This window comes from Nicotiana tabacum, chromosome 11 (assembly GCF_000715075.1).
Source record: "Nicotiana tabacum cultivar K326 chromosome 11, ASM71507v2, whole genome shotgun sequence".
Taxonomy (NCBI): domain Eukaryota; kingdom Viridiplantae; phylum Streptophyta; class Magnoliopsida; order Solanales; family Solanaceae; genus Nicotiana; species Nicotiana tabacum.
This window is the reverse complement of record NC_134090.1, coordinates 100,490,502-100,501,696: the sequence shown is the minus strand read 5'-3', so window position 1 is coordinate 100,501,696 and position 11,195 is coordinate 100,490,502. Positions and strand designations below refer to the sequence as shown.

Genomic DNA, 11,195 nt, shown 5'->3' with positions numbered 1-11,195 from the left:
TGCATCAGGCAGTAAAGTTTGAATGGAATCACCAGGAAGTGATCATTCACAGCGACAGTAGCAACCCTATATACAGTCGCCAGACCATTCCGGCGATCGAGGGAAGAAGGAAGCTGGGTGGAGAAACTTACCACCATATTGAGCGGGTCAACACTATCGACAAAGACAAATGGTGGGATAGCAAAATTGAGAGTATACTGAGTTGGAGTGGGTACGAACCTGGCAAAGGGCTCGGCAAGAACCTCCAAGGAATCTCTAAATCCATAAACTCAAGAAACATGGCACTACATTCGGTTTAGGATATGAATACATCTGGGAAGAATTCAATAACTGGTTGCCACTATGGCACGGTCCTTACTATCCATTAGAGCAGTCAATACCACATCTGGAGCAGACCTTCCAACAGATCGACATTATTTATAGGTCGGATGAAGAAGAAGCACTTGCAGCAGTGAAGAACTTGTTTCTAGAGGACAGTGATATGGATTGTTGTGTTACCCTCGAGGAGGAGGGGGAGGAAGGCCCTTCCATACAGGCTGTGAGTAGAGGGGCACATCTCAAGAATTGGACCATCGGGACAACCAAAGCTCAACGAGCCTCGGGGTATCAAGGCTAAAACAAGCATTATTCACTGTTTTTAATAAATGATTTTCTTTTCGCATTTTTCAATTCCCGCAATAAGATCTTAGATGTTTAAAAGAGTTATTCAATTTATCAAAAGCATTTTCTTATGAATTAATATTTATTGCTATCATTTTCTCTCCTTGCTTTACCAATACAGCATTATTATTACTTGTCTTGATGAACCGATGACTATGACATGCGATGAGACAACGCAACAAACAGACATTGATTCAAAGAAGATGACATACCTGATGAGATTGTCAAAGAAGTTGAGAACTTTGAGAATAGACCTAAGTCCAACTTGGACGAGACCGAGATTGTCAACCTAGGAGATATAGAAAACATCAAGGAAAAGCGAATCAGCCTTCACCTATTGCCAGCAGAGAAGAAAGAATATACAGAATTTCCAAAGGAGTATGAGGACATATTTTCCTGGTCGTATGATGACATGACTGGTCTGAGTACGTCTATTGTGGCTCACAAACTGCCAATCGATCCAATATGTCCACCAGTAAAGCAGAAGCTCAGAAAGTTCAAGCCTGATATGAGTTTGAAAATCAAGGAAGAAGTCACCAAGCAGATCAAGGCTAAGGTTCATAGGGTAGTAGAATATCCGACATGGTTAGCTAACATTGTGCCAGTGACAAAGAAGGATGGGAAGGTCAGAGTCGGTGTCGACTACCGGGATCTCAACCTGGCCAATCCGAAAGACGACTTCCCTTTGCCAAATATACACATCCTGATTGACAATTGCGCCAAGCATGAGCTATAGTTATTCGTAGATTGGTTTGCTGGTTATCATCAGATCTGGATGGATGAGGAAGAAGCTGAGAAAACGGCTTTCATTACGCTGTGGGGAGTGTACTGTTACAAGATGATGCCATTCGGCCTGAAGAATGCAGGGACCACCAACATGAGGGCCATGACTACCATTTTTCGTGATATGATACACAAGGAGATAGAGGTATATGTGGATGATGTTATTATCAAATCCAAGAAGGCCACTGACCACATAGAAGATCTGAGGAAGTTCTTCAATAGACTACGGAGATACAACCTGAAACTAAACCCCGCAAAGTGCGCATTTGGGGTTCCTGCTGGAAAATTGCTTGGGTTTACTGTGATCCGCCGAGGAATAGAATTAAATCCATCGAAAGTCAAAGCCATTCAAGAACTACCACCGCCAAGGAACAAGAAGGATGTGATGAGTTTCTTGGCAAGGCTTAACTACATCAGCCGATTCATAGCACAGTCTACAGTTATCTATGAGCCAATCTTTAAGATGCTAAAGAAGGACGCCGCCACCAAATGGACCAATGACTGCCAAAAGGCCTTCGACAAAATCAAGGAGTACCTATCAACACCACCAGTCTTAGTCCCGCCCGAGCCAGGTAGACCCTTATTACTCTAACTTATAGTGTTAGATGGAGCTTTCAGCTGCGTTCTGGGGCAGCACGATGAAATAGGGAGGAAGGATCAAGCCATTTATTATCTCAGTAAGAAGTTCACCCCGTACGAGGCCCGGTATTTTCTATTCGAACGCACCTGTTGTGCTTTGACTTGGGTAGCTCAGAAGCTAAGACATTACTTCTGCGCCTATACTACATATCTCATATTGAGAATGGATCCCTTGAAGTACATCTTTTAGAAGCCCATGCCCACCGGCAAGCTAGCCAAGTGGAAAATCCTGTTGAGTGAGTTCGACATTGTTTACGTAACTCAGAAAGCGATCAAGGGACAGGCACTAGAAGACCACCTTGCTGAAAACCCCGTGGATGGAGGATACGAACCCCTGAAAATGTATTTTCCTGATGAAGAGCTATCATTCATAGGAGAAGACATTGCGAAATCCTATGACGGTTGGAGAATGTTCTTCGATGGAGCAGCAAACTTCAAAGGAGTTGGCATATGAGCAGTCCTAATATCAAAAACCGATCAGCATTATCCGGTGTCTGCCAAACTCAGGTTCCCTTGCACTAACAATATGGTCGGGTATGAAGCCTGCATCTTAGGACTCAAAATGGACATTGACATGAACGTTCAAGAGCTGCTAGTGATTGGAGATTCAGACTTACTTATACATCAGATACGAGGAGAATGTGCAACCAAGAACTCCAAGATACTCTCGTATCTGCATCAAGTATAGGAATTGAGAAAGAGGTTCACAAAGACAGAATTTCAGCATGTTCCCATAATCCAGAATGAGTTCGCTGATGCATTGGCTACCCTATCATCTATGATACAGCACCCCGACAAGAATTTCATTGATCCTATTCTGGTGAAAATCCACAATCAACCAGCTTATTGTGTCCATGTTGAAGAGGAAGCAGACGGAAAGCATTGGTTTTATGATATCAAGGAATATTTGGCAAAATGAGAGTACCCGGAGCTTGCAAATCCTACTCAGAAACACACACTTCGGAGATTGTCCAATAACTTCTTTCACAGCGGAGGAATCCTGTATAGGAGGACTCCCGATTTAGGATAATTAAGATGTGTCAATGCAAAGGAAGCATCCAGGCCACTAGAGGAAATTCATGCTGGGACCTGAGGTCCACATATGAACGGTTTTGTCTTAGAAAAGAAGTACTTCGGGCTGGTTACTTTTGGATAACTATGGAAATGGACTGCATCCAGTATGTCCGAAAATGCCACGCTGTCAGATACATGCAGACATGATAAAGGTACCTCCAAGCGAGCTTAACGCAACAAGCCCATTGTGGTTGTTCGCCGCCTGGGGAATGGACGTTATTGGACCAATCGAGCCTGCTGCTTCCAACGGACATAGGTTTATCCTAGTAGCCATCGACTATTTCACCAAATGGGTCGAAGCAACATCTTACAAAGCAGTAACTAAGAAAGTCGTGGCAGACTTTGTCTGCGACCGCATTGTCTGTCGATTCGGAATTCCAGAGTCAATCATTATTGATAATGGCTCCAACCTCAACAACGACTTGATGAAAGCTATGTGCAAAACTTTCAAGGTCAAACACAAGAATTCCACAACCTACAGACCTCAGATGAATGGAGCAGTAGAAGCCGCCAACAAGAATATCAAGAAGATATTGAGGAAAATGATAAAGAATCACAAACAGTGGCACGAGAGGTTATCATTTGCTCTACTGGGGTATGGCACCACAATCCGCATATCAACCGGGGCAACCCCCTATATGCTGGTTTACGGTACAGAGGTTGTCATTCCCGCTGAGGTAGAAATTCCTTCCCTAAGGACCATTCAAGAAGCTGAGCTCGACGACGCAGAGTGGGTAAAAAGTCATTATGAGCAACTAGACCTTATAGACGGAAAGAGAATGAATGCAGTCAATCGCGGTCAATTCTACCAGAACAGAATGTCCAGAGCCTTCAACAAAAGAGTCAAGCCAAGACAGTTCACACCAGAGCAGCTGGTGTTAAAGAAAATTTTTCCGCATCAAGATGAAGCCAAAGGGAAGTTCTCTCCCAACTGGCAGGGTCCATACATGATTCACCGGGTTTTGACAGGAGGAGCCCTCATACTTGCAGAAATGGACGGAGAAGTCTGGTCAAAGCCGATCAATTCAGATGTAGTCAAGCGTTACTATGTGTAATCTTTATGCTTTCCTTATATGATGTAAATTGAACTACGCCTGACCTGATTCCCGTTTAAGAGGGGATACGTAGGCAGCCCTATGGGTTAGGTCACAATTCAAATAAAATTTCATTTCCCCCGCAATTGGAAACTGCGACAGAATTTTGAGGAGGACCCTCAAAATTCTGAAGTAATTTCAGCCGATCGTCACACGAGCAACAGTCAGAAACGTCAACCCATCAATCTGGGGCAAAATTTTGGGGACCCTCAAAATTCCGTAGCAGGGGATGTTGCAATGTCCTGAACTACGTCACAATCGTTGGTTCATCTAAAAGCTATTTTTAATTTATGTCATACTTTTACAAAATCATGCATGTTATTATTGAAACTGTTTTGTTTAGCAACGCTACCCCAATAATACAGACAACATCATCAAATCAAAGCCGAACGAGTCAAGCAAAAGCCAGCGGGGATACAAACTAACCTTCCCCCTTACAAAACTCACGATTTTTCTTTGGATGCATGCACTAGGATTGTGAAATCATTAGACATATTATACGCCCACGGGAAAAACATTGTTCGAAGTACGATTCTCATAACCGGACAAACATTGTTCAAAGTACGATTCTCAGAACCGTTGCACTTACCAACATTTGCTATCAGCACACACCAGTCACTATTAGAAATTACACCTATGGGAGCCTTCTAAAATTGTGGCAATAGATACAATAATCGTTCCTGTAGAGCTAATGGGACGGATTGGGATGCGTTCCGGGATTTAGTGTTACCATAGGTCAATTGGAACAGTTATTAGTAACGGTTTCAAAACCGTCTCCATATAAGGATATTGTAATGGTTATGGAAGTGATGTCATTGCTCCATCTATGGGAACGGTTTTATGTTCTGTTGGAACGACTATAAACTGTTGTGGTATAATTATACGAGCAATTTTTAGGCCTATTGCAACAATTTTAATGATATATTGTAACGGTTTTTGTGATATACTGGAACAATTATCAATATCCTATTGCAACAGATATTGCAATATATTGCATCGGTTATTAGAAGTTGTTATTGTTTGATAGTTCTATTGGAACAGTTATATTCTCTATTGCAAAAATTCAAAGTTGTAATTTCTGATATTTATGAAAATAAAATGAGGAATATTTTCCTATGCAATGAAATTTTATACACCATAACTTATATAAACCATAAAATAAAATATAAATATCCAACTAGCATTATCCATATGCCAAAACAAAATATGAATACATTGTCTGATCAACAATTCAAAAGTCAAAATAGATGTGTTTGCATCCAAAAAATTCAAAACTAAAATATCATTGAAAATGATAATAGAAAGTCTAACAACTATCAACAACAGTCAAGGTTGCTTTCATCCGCAATCGCTGCACCTACAAAAGACAATCAGAAAAAATTAAATAGATTTTATTTAGATAATTGAATCACAAAGTAATTGAATAATCAATTTGATAACTCGAAAAAAATTTCCAACTCTCCAAATTCTTAAAATTTTCGGCAACAATCAAAAGAAACTCTTCGTCATCACAAAAAAACTCTGTAACATAGAAGAAGCCAGCAATCAAGTAAGACCATAAATTAAAAACAATGAACAACCAGCAAACTCTTCTACATCACATGGCATTCAACCAACTAATATGGAACTTACTCTGAAGAGGCACGGTATGCTAAAATGTGCTCCAACAATATGATGATTGATCTATGGCCTTGAAAACTAGCTAGTATGGAAGACAAAACTGCCACCCAAAGTTTGTTGCTTCAGCTGGTTGGCCTTAAAGGATGCATGTCTCACCCAAGACCTCACCAGAAGAAACTTTCAACTGGCCAAAGGTTTGGTTAAATTGTTTCACTGGGCTAACCTTAAATTGTTTGGTGTCCTACATGAAGATTATGTGATCTTGTTGTTTTTGGTGTTGCAATTTCCACTTATGGGCAATTTGTGATGAATTTCCCAAAGAGAACTTACAAATCCCCCTTATTCAACAAAAAATGAACTGACTAAATCCCCTTTATTCAACAAAAACGAACTGATTTCCACCAAACTTTCATAGCAACTCCATACATATGTAAAACTATAAGCAAATTCACGGAACCAACCAATTCACACTTTCTTATAAAACCAAAAACTGCAAAAAAATAGAAGAAAAAATATTCTAAGGAAGACATGAACTCTTAATCAATCTTAAGAGAGTCAATTTTGGGATGGCATTGTAAAATTCCAATTCCCACAATAAACAATTCTGTCAAGAATAAGTCGGTTGACTTCCAACATCTAATTAAACAAAGAGCCCTCTCATATGCGACCCTACTCATGTGTGAAAATACACAAGCCAAAAGCAGTAAACAAAGTACTTCAATACAACCAAATCAAATCCAAATTTTAAATTGCATCATCATTCCAACATTTAGACAATAACAACAACGGCTCAATTGTAAACTATTTGGTTGGCTATATGAATTCTCCATGTCCCTTCCACTCCATTTGGACTTCACATTACTCGCAACTGCTTACAAGTAGAACTTGAGAAGTATATAGTAAACATAGTAGAACTTGAGAAGTATCTTATTTAATCCTTATTTTATTTCCTCAGGGCACTTCTACACTAGGACAATTTTGAAAGATATCAAATTTTATATATAACATACATTAGCTTAGTGATGGAATGGGAAATAGAAGCAATACATGGTATGTTGCTTAAGAATAGATTACAAATAGTAAAAGAAATGATAAAATTAGAAATAGTATTCCAGAAAAGGTTCTACTAGAGTTTGGACAATAATCTAAAGAATGTTTTGACAAGAAGCTATTTTTTAGCTTATGAAACTGAGCATTTGCAATGCATTCAAGAATCACTACATCAAGGGCATCTATTATGGTCATTATAGTGAATAGCAAACAGATTGTTACCCAATAATCCAAACTTTTGCAAATTCATAGTGTCGAATATGATATATAGTAAAAGCAAGAGAAAATGTTACAGTAAAAAGAAAATAGACATCCAAAACAATGACAAAAATACAGTAGTTATAGAACAAAACACTATAATCCAATTTTGCTCCTCTTATTGAGAAGGGGATATACTTAAGACAACTAATCTTATGTTCTGTTGGGATTACAAATATTGGAACTCCACCCTTCCTCCACTCTTCCAACTCCCGAGCAACAAATCCAAAAATGTATTGAAAAAATCAAGAAACACTTTGCAAAAATAAATATCAATTTGTCTGCTACCTGCCTTTTAATCTATCCAAAAGACATCAAAGATAAAACATTGTATCACTTTTTATATACTAAACATTATTTAGCAAGTATAAAAAACTGTTGTGTATATATCATGGAGTATATGCAATAATGACGACAAAAAAAAAAAACAGCAGTGAAGCAGAAACAGAAAAGGGGAAAAACAGCAACGGCTAAAAAGAACTGGAGGAAACATCTCTAGGAAGAAAAGGACATACCTGGAGTTTTTCAGAGTTCCAATATTTAAAAAGTTCCTTAAACTGAGAAGCTGGTATATCTTCAGGAAAATAAACTAATATCATAATCCACCAACTAAACTTTCAATTTTACAAACTTGGGGTCACAAAATATATCATACTATACTAAAACATCCGAATGAATGAAACTTAAATGAACAGAACAAATTTATTTCTTGTTTTCTTTTCAATAGGAAGGCAAGATTAGCTGCAAGAATATTTTTCTCCTGAATGGTTATTCCAAGAATGACAGTAATATCTTGGTCAAGAATTATTAATGCTTCTCCGAAAACTAACTTAACTCTCAGCCACTCATTTTAGCCTTTGTGGCTGAATATGTCAACTTTTGTGTATTATTTCCATAAACCAGGATAAACTACTTGTGCCTCTATCTCTTGCTTTCTCATTTTATACGCGCGCAACTTCTTTTGTGTCAGGTTTTCAATAAGAAACTTAGGCAAGGAGAGAAGTATTGAGCATGGAAAATATTCTCAATGGCCATGAACCAGCGTCAAGAGAGATCATATTTACCAAACGCGATCACCTTTGTGAAAATTACTATGCTGGACATGCTCCGAGGGGTTATCAACAAGAATTTGAAACATACAGAATGGACGTATGCGGAACCTCAAATGATCTGGGTTAAAGTTTTTCTAAACAATACTACAAATGCCAAAAAGTCTATCACTAGACACAAATATATTTTAACAACATTGAGATAAATTTGTGATTTTTCAGCAATATTACCGGAGAAAAAAAAAAGAAGCATCGAAGTGACTTTTCAGAATAACGAACAAGCAAGCGAACATCGAACATCAAATAGATATCACAATGGGTTAATCATGGTTTTCTAATACGAAATCAAATCCACCAGCTAAATCCCCAAATTTGAAAACTAGAAATCACAAAATGAATACAACGAGCATCGAACATCGATAGCAAACATCAATCAAGTGAAATCGTTCTAACACGAAATAAAAATCCACCAACTAAACCAATAATTTTAAAAATTGGAAATCACAAAAATTATTATATAATACAGACAAAGAACATAAGCAAAATAATGGGTGCATGAGAAATATTACCAGAGAAAGAAAATCGGTGAAGTAGCCAAACAAATTTTCAGCAAAACATCGAAATTCCATACAAACACCGAACAGGGAGAAAACACTGACAGCCAACATCGGATTTCGCCTTACATTAGCCGAAGTGGACGTCCTTCGCCGGAATCGGTCTTCCTTCGCCTGAACAGGACATAGATTTTGGTCGATTTTGGATTCTAGGTTAAACCTTAAGAGGCGTGGGTTCTTAGTGAGAGACGGAAGATTTCATATGATGTGTGTCTTCTAATGTAAAAGGTAAATATTTAATAAAAAACAGCTATTAAAATGCTGATGGGTCCTACATTTTGTATTTGTTTCAATAAATATTTAGGAGGGAAATAAAGGAGGGAAAAATGAAGCGTCCCAATACACTTTTATTTTACCAATCAGTTCCCACAAATAACCCTACTGTATCGCCTTTACAAACTGTCTCTATAGCTTTACCTATGATGACGGTTATTATACTATTAGAACGGTTTTGCTTCTAAAGTGTCCCAAAAGTTTTTTATCTCTACTGGGACGATAAAAACCGTTCCAAAATCTGATCTATTGTAACAGTTACATAACCGTTACAGAATAACTGTTCCAATAGGACCATTTTCTAGCAGTGAGTGATGTTCCGTATATCACAATGTTCCCAGTGATCACAACGCCGCAATCTGCTATCAGCTAAGAAAATTCTACTGTCATTTGTTATCGTATTTCTTGTATAAGGCTACTATTCTGCCTTCCAATTTGCATAAGGCTGCCATTCTGCCTTTCAAGGTTAAGCTCTACCTCCATGTGCATCTGCATTGCATAAGGCTACCATTCTGTCTTCCGAGACTAAACACTGTCTCCATCTGTATTTGCATTGCATAAGGCTACTATTCTGCCTTCCAATCTGCATAAGGCTATCATTCTGCTTTCTGAGGTTAAGCTCTACCTCCACCTACATTCGCATCTTTGCATAAGGCTACTTTTCTGCCTTTCGAGGCTAAGCTCGGCCTCCAATTTTCTTCGAAACTAAGCACTATCCCAAGCACTATTTATCTCGCTTATCTTATGGGCTAAGCTCTGCCCTTCAATTCGCAAGACTGAGATCTGTCTTGTCCGCATCATACTACTGCATCCTTCATCTTTTGCATATCATTATTCAAAAGCATCATGGTTCAGAGGCACCATCCTCATAGCCCGAGAACATCATTTCATGGCCTGCGAATCCTTTATCATACGCTTCATGGCCCAGGACATCATGGTCTTAGGACGTCATTCCTAACCGTTTAAAGACAACATTCATGGTCCAACGAGAATTTGCATCATGTTTAAATTTATGCACATTATACGCTTGTATTGCTTCCATTTACAGGTAAGCCGGCGAGCAACGGCTATCCCAGCAGGAACGATCCCGCTCCAGTTCCCTCAACCATATCAAACCTAACCATTCCCGTAAACCGCTCACTCACCTAGCCCTATATATTGCACGTTCTCAAAATGGCTTCATCGGTATACTCCGCCGATGGATCCTGAACTACATACTGCCTGATTCCTGTAAAACCAGGGATATGTAGGCAACTCAGAAACTAGGGTGCAGCCTAAATCTCTTCAAACCATTTCGCTCGGTCAAAATTGGCCATCATATCTTTACCCGACAACTCTTTCATCCTTCCCGAGTAAAGAGGGGCAGCTGTTGATACCCAATTTTTCCTCAAACTATTAAATTTGCATTAATACCCTCAAAATCACTTTTATAATAATTGATATTTTTTCATAATTTTCCATATTATTATCAATTTATTTTCTAATTTATTCATTATTTTATATCCAATAATTATTCATATATTATATTGCAAGTAATTTCAAAGTATTTCTTAACTCAACATATCATTTTTAATCCTATTATGATTTAATTATTTCACAAATTAGCCAATTTGGCATCGTTTGGCTATAGTTACAACGATTTTGCAATTATAGCATAATTGTACACTTTATGTTATTTTAATTCAATAATCAGTCTTTTTATATTTTAATATTAGTTAATTACCTTAATTTCACCTATTTAACTTTAGTTTTATTTTATCTAATTATTAGCTATTTTTATTAATTATTTATCTAATTTTAATTGGGTATTTAACAACTAGCCACCCTTATTTAAATTATAACCAGCACCAAACCCAATTGAACCAACCCAAACCCCAGGCCCAATCTGTCAAAATCCCCGACCCAATCCCTAAGTCCATCCGGAACCCACCTAACCCATTCAATCCTAGCCGTAGATCATTCAGATCAACGGTCCCCATTCCCTTTTCCTTAATTAAACCTACACCTAACCCCCTCTCCCCAAACCCTCTCATTCACTCCTCTCTCACGCCGACATTTGATCCCTCTTCTCTCAAACGCTC

General features: G+C 38.3%; 1 long non-coding RNA gene across 1 annotated transcript; it reads right to left on the bottom strand.

The window, feature by feature from the left end:
* Nucleotides 1-5,409: 5,409 nt before the first annotated feature.
* LOC107791090 (uncharacterized) lies at nt 5,410-9,071 on the bottom strand. The gene is made up of 3 exons (XR_001649165.2): nt 8,797-9,071; nt 7,694-7,752; nt 5,410-5,607 (listed from the first exon to the last, which is right to left on the bottom strand). It is a non-coding gene; the product is annotated as an uncharacterized LOC107791090 (long non-coding RNA).
* Nucleotides 9,072-11,195: the final 2,124 nt, after the last annotated feature.